Source organism: Aristolochia californica, unplaced genomic scaffold (assembly GCF_029961685.1).
Source record: "Aristolochia californica isolate CCGP_79_NKW_82.1479 unplaced genomic scaffold, dmAriCali1.0.hap1 SCAF_6, whole genome shotgun sequence".
Taxonomy (NCBI): Eukaryota; Viridiplantae; Streptophyta; class Magnoliopsida; order Piperales; family Aristolochiaceae; genus Aristolochia; species Aristolochia californica.
In genome coordinates, this window is record NW_027182257.1 from 28,747,203 (window position 1) to 28,756,812 (window position 9,610).

Sequence of the window (9,610 nt, forward strand, 5' to 3'; positions counted from 1 at the left end):
CATATTCCAGTCACATAATCACACTCCAAAATTGATAAACAAACAAAACTAAATATCTTCATGTCGGTGACTAAAATTTCAAGTTGAAGATCACTAGACCTTCACCTTACCAACTAAGAAGTAAAGCTTCAGAAGAGCCATTCGAATGTACATGCCATTCTTTTCTTGCCTGAAATATGCAGCTCTTGGATCCTCATCCACATCCATGGTTATCTCGTCAAGCCTCAGAAGGGGATGCATAATTACTGCATGTTTCTGTAATACATTCAACATTTTACGGTCCACAATGTACTTCTCGCGAGGTTCTTCATAAAGATCAATCCTCTCACCAAATCTCTCACGTTGAATACGTGTTTGATAGACTACATCACATTTAGCCGCTACTTCCATTAGATCTGTACTTTCTTCCCACTCTATCCCCTTAGATGTCAGGTATTCCTTGATATCATCCTTCATCTTCACCATCAAGAGCCACAAAGTAGAATTTCACATCTTGGTCCTTCCCGAGCAGATAAGCTAATGAGAGAACAGTCCTGCCATTTTCCGAATCTCCCACTAAGGCAATTCTAATGCCATCCAATTTGCATATCTCTCTTCCAATCGTATACACATCCAACAAAGGTTGTGTAGGGTGCTGGCCTGGACCATCCCCAACATTAATAACAGGAATTCTTGCTATTGATGCAGCTCTTCTAGCAGCACCACCTTCAAAGTGCCTCATGACAATTATATCAGAGTATCCTTCGACAGTTCTTATGGTATCTTCAAGTGTTTCTCCTTTTTATGCTAAAGAAAATTCCCTGCATTTTCTGTCGTCAAAACTTCTCCACCCAACTGCTTCATAGCCGACTCAAAGGACAATCTGGTCCTAGTTGAAGACTCATAAAAGAGAGTGGCCATGAGATAACCCCTCAAAATTTGACAGTTAGAAGATTTTTTCTCTATCTTTTCCATTTCCCACACCACTTCAAATATTGCATTGAGAATATCTCTATCAAATTATTGAGCCTGAATTACATCATCTAGTTGAAATTTTTCTCCCACAGAATAAGTTGTAATTCCAGCACCTAAGGAAAAGCATTGAATTCCTTGACCAAGTGACATTCTTTCAGTTCGTTCTTCCAACCAGTCCATACATGGCAAGTCTCGTTGGTGTGATGGAAATGGACTTCTATACAGAAATTTATGAACCAGAAAATGTTTAGATAGAAATCTTGCATAACTACACGAAGTGGAGGGATGACACTTTGTTATGGATCCCCTTGCATAACCCATAATCATGGAATTCCACGACACTAAATCTCTATCAAGCTTGTTGTCAAAAACTTGATTTGCTAAATCTACTCTTCCCAAAAACATCAAACTCCTTAACATAGGATTCCTGTACTCCACCTTTATTTCAGCCATTTCATCAAGCACATTAATTGCCTCGAGAATAATTCCATGATCAAGAAATTCAAGTGCAACTTCCATGACACCTATGACAGAGAACCCACCAAGCACAAGTATGCCTTTTCTCCTCATTACAAAGTAAACACCAGAAGCTGCATAATGACAACCTTTCTTGTAAACAAAACTAATAGCATCATTATCCAACCAACCAAGTTTCTCAGAATCTAAATGTTCAATCCGGTGAAGCAACTCAAAGAGACCCACTTCACCACCTTCACTAAACGTGGCATCCAGCAATTTCATATAAATAAAATCATGCAGTGGCAACCCATTTTTTTTTTAGTAAAAAAATAGGGCAATTGCCATTTCCACCATACCTTCTTTGCAGAGCACTCCAATGATGAAGTTAGAACCAGTAGCACCAGACAACCCCAGCGAAGTCTTTTTGTACTCATCAAATATCTCCTCTGGATTAGTGCCACCCCAGCGAACTACTGGAGCCCTTTTATGCACTGTATAGCAGCAGCCAGTGGAAAATTCATCCTACTGTCCAACCCAGCCACAAAAAAATAGTGCATCCACAAGACCATTCCCAGCACACCCAAAAAAAATTATCTCCATTTCTTACCACGTTGGCTTCTTCTCATATTCAGAACTCCCACCGAATAGAAAAATTTCTACGAATAGGGCCCGAGCATCATACATGGGACCAACAATTTCAGCACAATGTTGTCAATTTTACCAAGAACAAGTTCACTGCTGTTGTTCTCAGTAGTAGAAAAATAAAACAACATCCAAAAAAATTCCTTCTCGGAATTCATACACATAAGCTGGAATTCCATCATACAACTGTCCGTCATCGTCCCTTTTCCATATATTTCCAAAAGATTGAATGCAAATTTGAGGTTGCCAATACTTACCCCAACAAATTTGGAAATTAGATTCCCTATGTTCTGTCGAGAGGTAGATTGAGAGTGAGAGTTGGTGTCCAGAAGTCAAATCTCCCCATAATTTGTCCGACGGAGCCTCCTCTTTCTCCGGAGGTGAATAGGAAGACGTCGTGGCTTCTCCGCTTGGGGATTTTCCGTCTCATGGTCTGAGAAGTGTTCTGGTTCCCCTTTCTCCCTTTTTCTCCTCGCCATGTCGGCTGCCGGAACGACAGACGCCAATGGAAATGCATTGCGGTTGGATACCCGTTGGGCTTTTTTCAACGGCTAACAGCACCCCTTTGGGGCTTCTCAGCTTGGCAATTTTTCGAGAGGGAGGTGTCTCGGATTTGTTTGCATCGTCTGTGGAAGACGTATGGCTTCCCGTGAGAAGGGGGTTGTGGAATACCCCTCTGATTTCTACAAATCTAGGTCCCCACCTTCTGATTTCAGAAGTTATGAGTCCAATGTCTTAGACTTCGATTTTGGATGTGCAGGGTCCCCACTGTTCAGTTTTGGATTTCCCTGCATGGAAATTGGTAATGTTTCTGGCCCTTGGACTTGCTTCCAGTCCGAGACAGCGTCTGCTACCTTTCGTTCCGTGCATATTTCATGCTCGGAGATGGTGGAATTTTCTGGCCATTGGCCTTTTTGCCCATCCGAGACAGCGTCTCGAGCAAGTTTAGGTCGTATGACCTTTTCTGTGGCAGCGAGTTTCTCCATTGCAGAAATTGTAATGGAAGATACACGCCATGTTGCGTCAAATGCTTTACACCATGCGCGTATTTCTTCCAATTGATCGCGCATCCATTTTTCTTGGGATGTAGAATCGCTCATTATGTTTCCTCTTTGATACCAGTTGTTACGGTCCCAAATCTAACACATGGATTCGTAGGGAGGAAGAAAAGAAAGACAAAAATCAAGCCAAATGGAAGCTTCAAAACCTTAGGTTCTTTGAGGAGAACGCACACCCCTGAACTCGTTGAAGAGAACTCAAAACCTTTCTTTATGCTAAATCAATTATTGCTTTTCTCATTACGCTTACCCCTTAAATAGGGTTCACCCTTACAAGGTTTAAGATACAATATTATAAAAATACCCCTATAAATAAAATATTCCAAAAATGCCCCTATGATATATTAACTCTTTAACTAAAATAAATTAAATTAAATTAAATTAAAAAATTAAAATAATAATGTTATTGCGTGCATAATAGTGTGGTTGAGGGGGAGTCAGTATGTCGACTAAAAAAATCTTTGTATGGTCTCAAATAGTCCCCTCGGGCATGGCTTGAGAAATTTAGTCAAGCCCTCATATGGGCCGGCTTTTACAGATGCTCTGGAGATCACTCAGTATTTATTGAAAACACACCGAGAGGTAAGGTAATTCTGGTTGTATATTTTGATGATATCATTTTAACTGGTCATTATTTCGAGGGCATCCAGAAAACAAAAGAAATTTTTTTTGCTGAATTCAAGACAAAGGATCTTGGACTACTCAAATATTTTTTGGGTATTGAAATATTACAATCCAGACATGGGATTGTGCTATCCCAAAGGAAGTATGCTCTTTATCTACCAGAGGAGACAGGAATGATGGGATGCAAACCAGCAGACACTCCTATGGACTCAAATACAAAATTATGTGGAGGCACTGAAGAAGATGTAGATATTGGAAAATATCAAAGACTAGTAGGAAGATTTATTTACCTATTGTTGAATTTATGAAAAAGTGAAATACTTCATTGACATCAATAACTTATCGTAATCAGAGTACATAAACCTCTATTTATGATAGAGGAAGGTAATAGAGTCCAATTACAATAAAACTACCCTTGTCTCAATTACACCCAAACTCTAATACTTAAAGATAAGTCCTAGCATAATTAAATAACTCAATATATATAAAAGACAAACATAACTCAAACTAAAACTATTTTCGGTCGTGACCCTTAGATAAAGATACTTTTGTGAGTTCTTCTTGATCTTCCAACTTATGTGATAAGGATGTCAGCTCATGGTAATCATTGTGGGTCCTACTTCTTATGGACTTGGGCCCATCTTGTGGGCCTTCCTTGGTCGTGTGTCCCATCTTATAATAATCTTAGATATGTGGGTCTTCCTTGGTCGTGTAGGCTTGAGCTTATCTTCCAACACCTGTGAGTAACTAGGCTGGATATATGATATACAGTAAGTGTGCTAAGTCAATACATGAACAAGTCACAACTTAGTCATTGGCAAACACTTGATAGGATACTACAATATCTGAAAGGAGCTCCAGGAAGAGGACTTCTCTATAAAAACCATGGTCACTTCAAAATTGAAGGATTCTCAGATGCAGACTGGACCAGATCCCCGGATGACAGAAAATCTACTTCGGGATTTGGTATGATGGTTGGAGGGAATTTGGTTACATGGAAAAACAAGAAGCAAAATGTAGTAGCACGGTCTAGTGTAGAAGAAAAATACAGAGCCATAGCACACACTATAAGTGACCTCCTATAGATAAGATGGTTATGAACCCAATAGTGGGCTGAGTCAGGCAGGGACACCATGGCTGAGTCAATTACTCTAACTGAATCAGTTAGGTAGTCATTTAGTTTACTTTCAAGTTAAATGTCATGGAGGGGTAAAATTGTAATTTTATTTTCTTGTAAACATTGAGTCCTATTTAAGGGACAAGTTAGAATGAAATGGACAAGTCTAACTTCACCCAAAAACATAGGATTGGCGTTGTCCACAATGAACCCTAGGATCGACATTCTCCTCAATGAACCCAGGGTTTCAAGCTCCCCTTCGAGCTTGATTTGCTTCTCCTTCTTCTTCTTCCCTATGAATCGCCTTGTGGGATTTGGGACCATATCAATTGGTATCAGAGCTGAAACAATGAGGAATTCGTCCATCGTAGATGCAATGCGTGCCATAGTCCAGAAACTTTAGGCTTCCATTGAAAGGTCTGCGAGATGGGCCGAAATCGAGACTCATCTAGATAGGGATTCAGAGGGAAGGGTCACTGTTTCGGAAGAAGATGGTGCATCCTCAGTCTCGGCAAATAATTTTGTCCATTCCAAAGTCGTTCGACCTCAAATCTCTTTGGAACAACCCGATTGGGGTTCACCAGTTTGCATTCAGCAAGCATACCCTACCTTCAAGAAGTGTAAAAAAAAATCGAGAGGTCGCCATTCCGAAAGATGAAGAGTTGGGTTGCGTCGAGCAGGGAATGCCAGCGATGCAATCCAGAAAATGGCATTCCAACCACAAGGAGCCAGGCAATCCAAAGGTAGACACGCTAGTTCCAGAAGCGGAGGGGGACGATAAGGTTGAGGATGAAGAAATTTCTGGGAACGCCAAGCCCATGGTGGACAACATGCCATTCGTCATCACGGTCATCGGCAAGCAGTGCTTGGATGCAAACCCCATGGTTCCAAGAATCCTCCATGAGGTCTCCGTCATCCAGGACTGGGACTTCGACTCTGTTTTCCTTCATAATCAGAAATTAAAGGTCGAAAGGCCTATTAGCTTCAAGAGTACCTCATAACACACCTTATGTGAAGCAATAGAGAAGCTCCTTCCCCAGCTGTTCGGACAACCATCGTTTTATCTGCTTTTGACTGACTGCAGCGTGAATCGAAAATGGGAAAAAGGGAAAGGGCGACAACTGTGGGAGAAATGGCGACAGACGGAGGAGAAATCCAGATCGGTGACCGTCAACAAGAAGACATTTGGGGGTAAGCTTCTAAAATATCCTCGAATCTTATGTCAAAATGCAGCTTCCATGGAGTGGCTGGGGCTCAAATGGGCTGAGCAGCAGCAACGCTACTCAGAATTATCAGGGCGAACAGACCAAATGCATGTTGTTGGATTCGAAGAGGATGTGGAAGTTCATAAAACAAAAAAAATCCATCTGACCGACAGAGCATGATTTTAGCAGCAACTATGCTTGGGCATATCTTAGAAATGAGCATTGTTGGAACTTTGATAATCTTGCTAGAACAGATGGTGTTATGAACCCCATATCAGGGTTTAATTAATGCATTTTCCAGTTTACGTATTAGAAGGGTTTATGACTATGATACTAAGTTAGGTGTTGATGATGTCTTTTTTGAGCTTGAATCAGTTACATTGATTAAATTTGCTTTAAACTTGTTATTAGTTTGTGTTTGCTCTAATGGAAATGTGCAAGAAGAGGAGGGGGTAGAAATATCCACTTCTCAGTATGATAGAGCAACTAAGATAACATCTTTCATTTTTTAGAAGCTGAATCCTTTTGATCACCCAATTCAAAGCAGTGTAGATTTGCAAGTGCATGTTATGAGAACACAACACAAACTTAGTAAGGTTGAACACTCAAAGTGGACCTTAACTGCAAATTCTAAAGAACTAGAATCTCTTGGCTTGATATATGCTGTCTTTGTTGGAACATGTCTAATTGACATGTATGCAAAGTGTAGAAGGTTAACTGAGGCAACTCAATTATTTAGTGAGGTCACAAGACGGAATCCTGTTCCTTGCAATACTATCATATCGTGTAACAGAATTAATGAGAATGGTGAGCAAACACCGAACAAGTTCAGGGAAATGCAGGCAAAAGGAGTGATGACAGACAAGTTAGGTGTTTCTGCTACTGTCTCAAAAACAGCAATTGCACCAATTGAGAGGGTGAAGCTCTTGATCCATAATCAGGCTGAAATTATCAAAGGTGGCAGGCTCTCTAACCCCTACAAGGGCAGTGGTGATTGCTTTGCACGAACAATTAAGGATGAGGCTTTTGTGTCTTTGTGGAAGGGAAATGTTGCATATGTTATTCGTTCCTTCCCCACCCAGGCCCTTGACTTTGCCTTTAAGGATTATTTCAAGAGACTCTTCAATTTCAAGAAAGATAGAGATGGATATTGGAAATGGGTTGTGTGTAACTTGGCATCGGGAGGATCTACTGGTGCTTCTTCCCTTCTTTTTGTCTATTCACTTGATTATGCTCAAACCCATCTAGCCAATGATGCCAAGGCTTCCAAGAAGGGAGGTGAGAGGCAGTTCAATGGTCTTATAGATGTCTACAAGAAGACACTTATATCAGATGGCATTGTTCGTCATTATTGTGGATTTAACATCCCCTGTGTGGGACTTATTGTCTACCGTGGACTCTACTTTGCAAGGTATGATTCCCTTATGCATGTGGTTTTTGTTGGTGAGCTATAGGATAGTTTCTTCGCAAGTTCTTGTCTGGGTTGGGGGTTCACAATTGGTGTTGGGTTGGCTTCCTACCCAATTGATATTGTTCGCAGGCGGATGATGATGACATATGGTGTAGCTGTGCAGCTATCTAAGACCTTAAAATATGACTGTATTAGCCCCCATAGTAGAGGTATACTTTGCCAAGCTATTGAAACTGATACTGATATAGAGATGGTTGAGACTCCAGGGTTACTTGTACACTTAGTTCGAGGTAGTTCACCAGAAAAATAGAGTGCGATTGAGACTGATGTAAACTTGCAAGAGGTGTATCAATTCAAGCAAGCTACGGATGAAGTGACAGGAGGTGATTCAGACAATTTAATGCCCGATGTTGCTGATCTTTTGCTATTTGATGCATCTTCTACACCTGCAGCATGTAGGGTGCCGAATCAGCACCTGGTGGAACATGAACCTGTGAATTTTTCTGCTCATGGTACTGAGCTACATGTAGAGGGTGTAGATGATCCATAGACAAGGCTAGCCAATCAACACCCTGCTTCTTCTAACATACATCACCACCAGGAATCTGCCTTTCATGGGTATTTATGATGTATTTTCTCCTCCAGCTTGAGGGGGAGTGTTGGAAGATGGGCTCAAGCCCACAAGCTCAAGGTTAGAAGCCCACACATCAACCAAAGTTGCTGAGATTGAAAAAACAAAGTAAAAAATTATCCAACTGGGAAATTATCAGTATCAAGCTGTTGCATTGCTAGAAGATTATCCGACTGGTATACTCATTTGGAAACTTTCTCGAGTTGGCCCTTTAATCTCGTATCTTCGTCGAACTAGAAAATTTCCATCGTAGTACTGCCTCTATTGGTTCATTGCTGGTGATTACTGTTGATTTTAAGGACTCTATGGATTTTATCTCATGGAAAAAATGAAAGGGACTCTGTTATGGTCTTGGGGTAAGTGTTGGCTTTCCGCTACCTACCAGGCCGGTCTTTTGGGTAATATTAGCTAGGTGCTTAACATTTGGTATTAGCGGGCACAATAGTCTTGTCGACCAATTGGCATTGTGGACCATTTTTTATCATATCAACCAAACTATGTTGGAGGTCTGACTTGGCAACAGAAATGTTGCTGGAATTGGACTGAGAAGTTGGTGCAAAGACCACCCAGTGATGTAGAGAAATTTGTGTGCAATTTACAGACAAAGCATTCATCATACTGCCCATTATCATGTTGACCACAAGCTTCATTTTAGCTCCATTACCAACCTCCCCCAAATAGAAAGATTTCTTCCCCATGACATCGAAAGCAGGAACTGCTTCCTGATATAGCGCCTTCTCTCCAATAGCAAGGATGACAAGCAGGCCATCTTCAGATGGTCTTTTACTACCTGAAACAGGGGCTGCAAGAAAATATCCACCCTTCTTTGTGATTGCCTCACTAATTTCTTATGATGTGTCTGCATCAATGGTTGACAAGTCAATTTAGCCTTTTCCATTGAATATTTCCTCCAGCACTCCACCTTCGTCAAAAACAACCGAGAGAGTAGCAGCTGAATCAGATAACACAAGTATTGTATACTTACACTTCTTTATAACTGCAGCAAGGGTTTCTCCTATCGAGGCACCCTGTTCAACAAGCGCTTCACACTTGGAGAGAGTCCGGTTCCATACCGTGACCTTAAATGCATTTTCAGGAGATGCATAGACATTGCCTTCCCCATGATTCCTAAGCCCAGAAATCTGACCTCCATTTCTGCAGTTTCTCTAGCACAGGGTGATCCATGGACTTGGGAAAAAACTGCTGCTCCACTACCGAGGTCATAGAAGTCAGCTTTTATAGCTGAAGCAACAATGGTAACAGCCTGAAGTCTAGAAGAACCTTGCTGGTTCACAGTTCGGATTGGCACAGGTTCTGGAAAACCAGCATAGAAGGTTACTATCGTGCATTCACTTGCCCTCTGAGAGTCGGGAGCCAAAACAGTCCCTACCCCACTATCTCCATCTTTACGAGGTTTTATGTTAGTTGTAGCAATTACGATTTCAAACCTGCACTCAACACTTGTCTGAATCTGTCTGAGCATGCCAACAGAGATCTTGCAGGCTACAT

General features: G+C 41.2%; 2 pseudogenes; both read right to left on the reverse strand.

The window, feature by feature from the left end:
* Window positions 1-93: 93 nt before the first annotated feature.
* LOC137935303 (aspartate carbamoyltransferase, chloroplastic-like) lies at window positions 94-1,008 on the reverse strand (annotated as a pseudogene).
* A 7,509-nt stretch (window positions 1,009-8,517) lies between these two features.
* LOC137935304 (glyoxylate/succinic semialdehyde reductase 1-like) lies at window positions 8,518-9,254 on the reverse strand (annotated as a pseudogene).
* Between the last annotated feature and the right edge of the window lie 356 nt (window positions 9,255-9,610).